This window comes from Myotis nattereri, assembly GCF_964212035.1.
Source record: "Myotis nattereri genome assembly, chromosome: 1".
Classification (NCBI taxonomy): Eukaryota; Metazoa; Chordata; class Mammalia; order Chiroptera; family Vespertilionidae; genus Myotis; species Myotis nattereri.
The window spans coordinates 126,458,685-126,468,796 of NC_138075.1; the positions used below are offsets into that span (position 1 = coordinate 126,458,685).

General features: G+C 49.1%; 1 long non-coding RNA gene across 1 annotated transcript; it reads right to left on the reverse strand.

The window, feature by feature from the left end:
• Positions 1-3,181: 3,181 nt before the first annotated feature.
• Positions 3,182-7,952, reverse strand: LOC308521314. Its single transcript, XR_013996158.1, has 3 exons — positions 7,767-7,952; positions 4,964-5,093; positions 3,182-3,795 (listed from the first exon to the last, which is right to left on the reverse strand). It is a non-coding gene; the product is annotated as an uncharacterized lncRNA (long non-coding RNA).
• Between the last annotated feature and the right edge of the window lie 2,160 nt (positions 7,953-10,112).

A 10,112-nucleotide genomic window follows, 5' to 3' on the forward strand; every position in this document is an offset into this window, starting at 1 on the left:
ATCCCCTTCTCCAGATCAAAGGGGAGCAGCAGACTCCCGGTGTTCCAGGAACCACATTTTGCTGCAATAACAGATACAAGGAAAACTATATGTAATACACTAGAGGCCCAGTGCACAAAATTCATGCATGGGTAAGGCTGGCAATCAGGGCCCATCTGTGGGGTAACTGGTGGGTGATCTGGGAGTCCCCTTGGGGCAACTGGTGGGCGATCTGGAAGTCCCCGCTGGCACTTGCCTTGGCCGGCCTGGGGCCTGCAGGCTAGGGGCAGCTCCTGTGTTTAGCATCTGCCCCCTGGTGGTCAGTGTGCATCATAGTGACCTGTCATTCCACCAGTCATTCTGCCATTTGATCAATTTGCATATGAGACTTTTATTATATAGGATATGTATGTGGACTTTGTTGAAATAATCTTTTGTGCCAAGGTTTAGTGAAAATCCACTTGTTGAAAAAATTTTTTAAATATATTTTTTTATTGATTTTTTACAGAGAGAAAGGGAGAGGGACAGAGAGGTAGAAACATTGATGAGAGAGAAACATCGATCAGCCACCTCATGCACACCTCCTACTGGGGATGTGCCTGCAGCCATGGTACATGCCCTTGACCGGAATCGAACCTGGAACCTTTCAGTCCGCAGGCCGACACTCTATCCACTGAGCCAAACCAGTTAGGGCCATTTGTTGAAATTTGAGAGTAACTTTTGCATTTTAATAAAGCACATATTGAAGTTGGTCTCCTAACTGTATATAGAAAATTTTAGGAAGTACATTTCAGCTGTCAGTGAGCCATTACGTTGTTCTGAAAGTTTGCTGTCTTATTGTTAGTCGTTTCCAAACTGCAGATTCCTCGAGTTCTGAGCAGACTTTCAGGTCGTCATAGGAGAGAAAATGATGCAACTGAAGCTACATTTAGATTTGCATAGCTCTTTACTTTTTATAAAACACTTTCATCACCTCAGTTGATTATTAAAATAATCTTGTGCTGAAGGCAAGTGTTACTATCCCATTTTTTTTTAAATGAAGAAATACAGATTCAGAGATGTTAAGCATTCCCACCCTTAAAGCTACGGTAATCCGGGATGGATCCAGGCCTGTCGTGCAAGTCCTGTTTCCTTGTCTCTAAAAACAACACTCCTTTCCCTATGGTACACTGTTCCCATGCAAAGGCAATGTCGTGAAATCAGAAGTCACATAAAAACACTTTCTATTGCCCTGACTGGTTTGGCTCAGTGGATAGAGTGTCGCCCTGCGGATTGAAGGGTTCCAGGTTCGATTCCAGTCGAGGGCATGTACCTTGGTTGCAGGCACATCCCCAGGAGGGGACGTGCAGGAGGCAGCTGATTGATGTTTCTCTCTCATCAATGTTTCTGACTTTCTATCCCTTTCCTTTCCTCTCTGTAAAAAATCAATAAAATATTTTAAAAAAACACTTTCTATTTCTGAGCCACTTACTGCAGTGTATGTGTGTGCCCGTGTGAATGTATTCAAAGACTCTGTGAAATATTTAAAATAACATATTCAAAATAATTTAAAGCATATACATATTGAAATATAGAAATTAATTAAATCTACCTAATATATTTTTTTCAGACATCCTAAAAACTGGTAAATGCTTACATGATTAGATTAGCAGATATCAGATGCATTTAAAAAATGCAGATTAAACAAAATTCAAATAAAGTGTCCAAGGTCATGGAGCTGGCATGTGGTGGAGCTTGAATTTATCCAGGCTTGACATTGCCTTCAGTGATGCACATTTTCAGGTGTTCTGTGCAAGTACAGGAGAGCAGCACAGATTTTCAGAGTAGGATTGAGGATATCTAAAAACAGGGTGAATAGGAGTGTGTGTGTGTGTGTGTGTGTGTGTGTGTGTGTGTGTGTGTATGTGTGCGCGCGCGCTCTCTCGCCAGAGAGTCTGTTCTGTAACAGTCCCTTTGGGTGAGACTCTCTTATCAGGAACTCCTTTTGGCTCTTTGGTAAGTAAACTCCTGTATGAAATCCAAGGCTGCACCTGCCTTACACTAACTCCCCTAGTAGAGCAAACTGGGCTTTAGCAAAGCCTCAGGGCCTGTGTTCAGAAGGACAGCAGGGAGAGAGAAAAGGTTTCTGAAAGGAGATGGGTCAACCAGCAGAAGAGGGAGAGGTGGTAGCTTAGAAGGAAAACATTTGAAAAATAATAGGAAAAAGTAGGTCAGGACCTGACAGAGTCAGAACCTGTCAGTAGTCCTTGTTTTCTTTTGTGTCCCTCTACAAAGCCTGATGGCCTCAGGCTGCACTTCCCGGTAAGCCAGCCCCCTCCAGCAAAGTGCAGCCCCGTTTCTCACTGAGGTAAGAGCATACCATGTTCATACCCATGGAGCCCGAGTGTGTCCAACAGCTGTATTTTTAGACTTTAATGTCCTAGCTTGCTTAGTTCTCTGTAATTTGCAATTCCATGAATGTAATTCTAGCCTAAAGGCCAGCAAACTGCCACCAGCACCTGCTTTTGTACTGCAACCAAGAGAAGAATGACTTACATTTTTAAATATAATAAACAAAACAAGGATTCCTGAAATTCAGATTTCAATGTCCATAGTTGGCATGTTATTGGAACACAACTGAGCCCATTCATTTATAATTTTCTACGCCTGGTTTTTGCCATAATGGCAGAGTCAAGTAGGTGAGACAGAGACACGTAAGACAGAACAACCTAAAATATTTACCGTTTGGCTCATTACAAAGTGTTCTGGCTTCTGCTCTAGATTTACTGTTTTCTATGAGTCTTTCACTTCATAAGTCTCCTACCTGGCTGACCTTTTGGGACCTCTAATTCCTGCCTCCTCTCTCAGACTTCTTTGAGATCGCTCTGTCTTGGCACCTCATCTTGTATCCACTACCACTGATAACCCAACCTGCATCACAGCACAATACTATTAAAAATAGATCAGTAAGTCTTATTCAAGTAGCATTTGATTTGATGAGTGGGGGGGGGGGGAATTATTTGCTGCAACCTGGCTCCTCTTGGCTTAATTAACACATTAGCTGCTAATGGAGACACGCTAGGTACTATTACATGATATGGAGCTTGTATGCACGGTTGTTACAATTGAAACGGAATTTTTGGACTGGAACACAGGGTGTTTCTCTGGACTGAAACCCAGATTCTTTGTCCACCGGAGTCGAAGAATGAATCCATGGACAGAAGATGGTATAACTAAGGTAGAAATTTATTAAAGAACAAGTACAGACTCCCATATCGGAAGGGGAAAAGTGTCCCACAGAATGGACTCCCATGTAGGGCGGGGGAAAGGACCCCACTGAGTTCCTTTTCTCTATGGATTATAAAGTCTGCAGATCCTGGTGCCTTGATATCCTCTCTGATTGGTCACCATGCCCTTAGAATGGTTACCATAGTAACTCCTGGGCTCAAAGGTGCAACCTCACATGGGACATGTGAAGTTCTCCCCCACCTCCTTCCTTATTGTTTTCCTAATCCCTTTGGGCTTTCTTCTTCTCCTTCTGGATGAAGGGCTTCCTTCTCTTTATTTTGTAAATATAGACCTTTTGCTGCTCCCAGCTGCCTTATTCTATGGAAATGTACTTGTTGCAGCTTTTCAGCTTCCCTATTCTATAGAAATACACCTTCTGCTGCTCTGCAGCCCTGTGTTTCTTCCATGGACCCTTATTTTCTAAAATTTCCTAAAACCTGTCTTTTTCACCCCTCAAATTTCCTGTTTCACAATTGTCTCCACAACCCTCAGGGAGATGGAGCATTCCTTCCAAGCGTAGTCCAGCAGCAAAGCAGCCAGTTGTGAGAGCTGAAATAGAAGGAAAAGAGAAAAACCTTCCCAATCTGTATTCTTGATGCTAAGAAAAGATTGATTTTTTTTTATGGAGAACCCAATGATAAAATAATAATTATTTTTAAGACTTACTATGATCTAGCTAATATGTTTACAACTTTATTGTCATCATCACACTTAATCATTGAAATTTCTCCATGAAGTAGGCATTGTGTTCATTTTACAGATCTAAAACCAGCGAAAGGTAGGGCCACACAGATACCACATGGCAAACATTTGACTAGGACTCGTGTCTCCCTGACCTCACCACCTGTGGCAGTGACAAGTACACTGCATGGCTTCCTCAACCCCATTTAAGGATCTGGCTACGGGAAGTGGAAATGTGTTCTAGAAATCCTAAAAAAAAATCACAGGACTACGTGTGCATGGGTTACAGGGGATGGCGAGGATAAAAGAGGAGTAATGGATAGAGTGGAGCTTCTGTTCTAGATTCTGCAAAAGGAAAATTTGACTGATATTATTCACTGCACAGTGAAATTCAGTACAAAATTAGCCCATCTGGCATCTTATTAAAAGGCAGATATCCCTCGAGTGTCTGAAAGACCTTATGCCCATCAGATGCTCGGCTGAGGTGGTGAGGTTCCCTGTATGCACTCACATTCTGTAGGGGAGTCCAAGGGGAAGGCGTGCCAGGATCTCAGTGCCCATTCAGTCCAGCCCATTCCTTTAAAATAAGTGGAGATGGAGGCACAAAACGAGACACTGACTAGCCATGTGGCATACGACTGTTCGACTGCTTGTGGCAGGTGCCAGACTAAGTGGCAATTTCCATTACATTATGAACCATGACACAATGGCAGGAGCATGCACTTTAGATGCAGACAGACCAGGGTGAGCAACCTCTAGGGGGCTGGCCTGACACCTGCAGTCAGCAGATCTTCTCCTGTTGGCACCCTCTGCATCTCTAGGAGTGCAGAGAGCTTGCCCCTTCTAATGACACCTTAACTCAAGTTAATTCACCATATTTCACTGAAGATAATTACCACTGGCACAGAGCTTTATCTTCTACAAAGCACCTGCCACAATGGTCATTGTTCACATCTAACAGAGAAGGAAGTCTGAATGAACAGAAATGAAGGGATTGGATCGCGGCCACCCAATAGGGCAGTGCCCTTGCTCCCACCTGGAAATGACTCCCAGTGAAGAGAAGAAGCATCACACGGGTTCTCATGGTTCGCCCAGCGCTGCGTGGGCTGTTCTTCCTCGGTGCCTTCCCACACCATGACTGACATTTTCCTGCCACAGTGGCAGAGCTGAGGAGGTGGGACAGAGACACATGATATTCAGCAACCTGAAATATTTATTGAAAGAACCAAGCAGAAACACACCCTCCTCCCTCTTCAAGGACGAAGCAGAGACACACTATCCTCCCCCTCCTCTATCTTGTCTTGCAAGGCTGGGCCCTCAGCCCAAGCCCCCTCCTTTTCTGAGGAACCACAAGAATGCCGGTATTGACCTAACTCCCCCAACCACCACCTGAGTGGACCAATGAAGCTCCAGGAATGCAGCTAAGGTCCTAAAAAGGCTATAGTGGGGGACAGCTCTAACCTTCAGAATGTGCTGGTCACTTCCTGACCCTTATGCTGTAAAACCCTGACCTAAATGACCAATTCCTGTAACACACGTCACCCCCTAAGCCCACCCAAATAACTAGCCCTATATAACCTTTGTTCTCCTGGGACACGCTCTCTCGCCTTACCGCTGCGTCGGACGGGCTGAGAGCCAATCCTAGGATTGTTTAAAGACTCATTGTTTTTGCATCGGAAGAGGCTCCCTGGTGGTGAATTTTTGGGGACCCCGAACTCTGGGCACAACATTATCATCCAGCATATTACAGACAAAGCTTTTCATGAGCCTAACACCTGTTCATGAGTCAGTGTCATTTCCAATTCCTGCTGAACAAACCTCCCAATTTCCCAAGTCAGCAGCGTGAAGTGAATTCTGTTGTACTTTCATTAGCAAAGTTTAAGTGAGTTCTTAAGAACAAAAACTTCATACTGTATTTAATCATTCAACAAACCTGAGCGCACTCCTAAAATGTTTGAGAAGTTTTACCTGATTTTCATAAATCCTCGCAAGAACCCTCTGACATGAGCATATTATCTCCATGTTGCACATAAGTAAACTGAGGCTCTTCAATGGTTAAGTAACTAATCGAATGTCATAGTACTTGGCAAAGTCAGAACTCAAATGGCTGTGCTGCTCCTTCCTCTTAGGATGTTTTATCAAATCATTATGGCAATGCAACAAAATTATTGGTCAAGTAGAATGATTCCCATTTGACCAATGAGAAAACTAAAATACAGAGAGACAAAAGCACTTGCTCAAACCACATAGTTAGTGTTAGGTAGGAGAGAGCCCAGGATCGGATACATGCAGACATGACAAGATAATGGACTTCCCCTGGAATTTCTCACAGATCAAGGTGCCAGACACAGATACCAGCTTCTTCTCCCTGAATTCACATACCCCCACACAGATAAGAACTTCGTCCTGAATATTCCGCCCATTCCCTGCAGCAGAGAATTCCTCAGCTCATGTCCCTGCCCCTCACCCAACTGCAGTATAAAAAAAGCGCCCCCCTCCCTGTTGGCGTGAATCCACGTGCCCTGTCCTTGGGGTACGTGGGTCTCCCGGTTTATAAAAGAATAAACCTTTTCCTTTCCTTTCTTTTCTGATTCACTGGACTCTATTTCTTGCGCCGCCTCCTGAGCCACCTAACCTAACATTTGGTGCCTTGAAACCCGGGTGGCGCGAGCACTCCCTTTGGCCGTCCCTCCACGGCTCTGGGTGCCGCCTCTCCCTCCTCGTGGCTCTGGACCCATCAGGACCTCATCTCTTCAGCTCAGCAACTTTTCCCAGTTTGGCAGCATCAGTGGTGAGTCCCGCCCCGCCCCGTGCCGGTCCCAGGTGGCCACCCGCCCGCCGGCATCTCTGTCCGTAAACCGTGGCCACGTCAGAGATTGCCTCTCCGGACCCTTCCAGGAAGGCTCCTCCGGACCTGGGGGGGTAGCAGGGACGCCTCTACCCCGCCCACGGTCCCTCCGTCCCTCCGTAGCGTGGGTTAAACTGCTGGGACGCCAGCCTTTAGCCCCGCTACAGGCCACGGGTATTGCGCACGGAGAATCCAAATTCCAAACCTGACCTGAGCACACCTCTAGGGTGCCGGCCCACCGATCTGGCTAAACACGGGGCCTGTCCCGGACCTGCGTCCTTTTTCTGTAATGTAGCATGGCCTCAGTATGAAAACGGGACCCTGACTTTACCGTCACACCGACCTCAGTAATTTCTGCCAGCGAACTGGGAAATTTGCCCAAGTCTCTCTCTCTCAGTCTCTCTCTCTCAGTCTCTCTCTCAGCCTCTCTCCATCTCTCTGCGTTCCCCGTCCCTCCCCCAAAGTTCCTTCCGCCATTTCTCCTAGTCCTGTCCTTCCTCCTCCCTCCGGGCTGTCCCTGCGCCGTGCCGCTCCCCGCACCGCTGAGCCCGCGGTGTGTGTGGTGCATGTGGGGGTGGGTTCATGTGCTGTGTGTGGGTGGCGGAGCGCCGTAGTCATCATCATTGTCTCCGTGCTCTCCCACCCCCCTTCACCAGAGGCCACCACAAATTCCCCCGGCGTAAGCCATCACTCTCCCACCGGCCTCGTGCCCCTGTCCGTCCACACTCTCCCCTCCTCCTCCCTGCTGGACTCTCCTCCAGCCATGCCTTCCGTCGACCCACTGGCCCCGCCTCCCCTCTTCTACCTGCCCCATGGCTGCCGGGAACTCAAACCGCCTTTTACAACCCCATGCCCTCCTCCGTGCAGTTGGTCCGTCCACGCACCCCCGCAGCCGCTAACGCCGTAGCCGCTGCGGGAGCTGGAAACTCAAGTCCCCTGCCGCCCCTGCCTGCTTTCCCAGTCGGTGCACACACGCCTCCATAGGCCCTACCTTCCTTCTGTCCTTCCTCCTCCGTTCTGCCCCTGGGAGGTTGCGGCTTTTAAACTGAACTGCCGATACCTCTCCCGGGCCCACCCAGGCCACCTCTCCCGCTCTCTCCCCTTCCATTACAGGCCTGCCTTAGTAACCTGTACCCCACGCAGTGCCCTCTGTAAGGTCTAACCGCCCGCCTTCCTCTGTGAGCTCCACCGAAACTCCGCCCCCATGACTGCCAGCACTTTAGTTCACAGGTGGCCGGCCAGTTCCCTTTGCGAGAGGTTGCAGCTGTGCTCTCTTCAGACCCTCTTAACGAGAAGCTTCCTTCTCCCCTAGAGCCCAAATCCTAAGAACGTCAGCTCCAAAACAGCCTCTTCCATTTCTGCGCCCATTCTACCCCTGCCATAGTCCCGTCCAGGAACTGAGGGCATAGTCTGAATCTATGCCCCCCACTCTTTAACCCGACCTTTAAGGTCTTTATTGGTCCTCAAACCCAGGTCCGAGATCGAGTGAAAAATGGCCTTGAAGGTTCTTAATGCCCTGGAGGAGCAGGCACAGTCAGAATGGGAGGCCTGCCTTCCACAGGAGGCAGACCTACAGACACGCCTTAGTTGTTTGTGGCCCTGAGGTGGACGGCAGCCGCCATGGCCCTAAGGGGGCCATGCGCGGTGGGGGTGCAACGAAAGGAACGCCACCGGAGAATGCTTCAAATGCGCAAATGAAGGCCACTGGGCAATGCAGTGCCCCTGGCCCCGAGCTCCGACCAAGCCCTGCCCGGCGTGAGGTCAAAATGGTCACTGGAAGAGTGACTGTCCCTGGAAAAGTGGCGGGCCCCTTACGCCTCAGCGTGGGGGGACCACCCTTCCAGTCCAGGACCCACCCGCTGGCCATGTTGGAACTGGCTGAAGACTGAAGAAGCCCAGCCTCGATGACTCCAATCCCCTCGCTGAGCCTCGGGTCACAATGAAGGTAGCAGGTCACCTTCCCGGTTGACACGGGGGGTGCCTTCTCTGTCCTGCCCTCCTTTTTAGGGCCCCTTTATCCTTCCAAGATCTTGGACATGGGTATTGACGGCAAATCCACCTGCCCTCTGGCCACTGGACCCCTTCCCTGCCTCCATGATGATAGCATGCCCCATGCCCCTGTTAGGACGAGACATCCTCACCATCCTAGTGGCCACTCTGCAGATCACTCTGAGCCCTTCAGCTTCCCTGCTCCTCCCACTCCTGGCCCCCTCCCTTTACAGGGACACCGATCCTCCACTGCCATGCGTCCCGTCACGGGGCCCTGTTGTCCCAGACCACAGTAGCCTAGCTCAGTCTTCGCCTAGCTCAGTCTTCACCATGAATGCCTTTTCTCCTTCTCTCCGCCACAACTGTCCCCTCCTCTGAACTGAAAACTGCTCTGACCTCGCCCCATCCCCCTCCAACCCTTCCCAAAGGAAAAAATGTGGCAGTTTTAAAATCCAAGCGGCTAGAGGCCTGGGAACAGGCTTCGCGACCTGCTCCCTCCCTCCCTGCCTTTTCTCCAGCCTCCAGGTCCCTGGCTTCCACTGCTCCTTCCATTTTCCCTTGGATATCAGCGCATTCTAGCATTTCCTCCCGCTTTCACTGCAATACCTACCTCTCTCAGGCTCCCCGAGTGCCTCCCACCATCCCCGAAGAAGATTCGGCGACACCATCCAGGACCGGATGACCCATCATTCCTCACAGGCTCTTACCTGGCAAGGGACCCTCGAATTTTGCTCAGGTTTTTCATATTTTCAGGTGAAATGGACATGGAATGATGAGGGAGTCATCAATTCTACTGTCTGGACGGGAAATCCTCTAGTGTCACTCTCTATTTACAAACTGTGGACCTACTCCTATGCCCACTCTCATCAACACAACTTTCCATCTACTCTTGAACATCGATCCCTCCTCCTCTACATCCTGCTGGATTTCTGTCACTGGCTCGAACCCTCATCATAGCCACTCAATTCCAACCTATTGAACCATCTAACTAAACTCTCTCTAGAAATTCGCAGCTCCTGGCCGGACCTCCTGCCCATGGCCCTGACCAAACTCCAGCTACACCAAGGAGCCCCATTTTCTTGAGCCCTTTTGGCTCTTCTTGCTCAACCTCCGTCTTCTTACTGATCCCCCTCCCCTGGGTACGTATCTCCCATATCTGTCTTTAACCAGGCAATTGCTCCGAGAACACGAGAACAGGTTTCTGCCCAAGCCAGAGCCGACCGACCAGGACTCCCAAGTCCAGCCCTTCACACTGGTGACTCGGTCCTCCTTAAGAACCTACAACCACAAGCCTTGGAGCCTAGGTGGACAGTACTTCACACTGTAATCCTCACAGCCCCCACTGTGG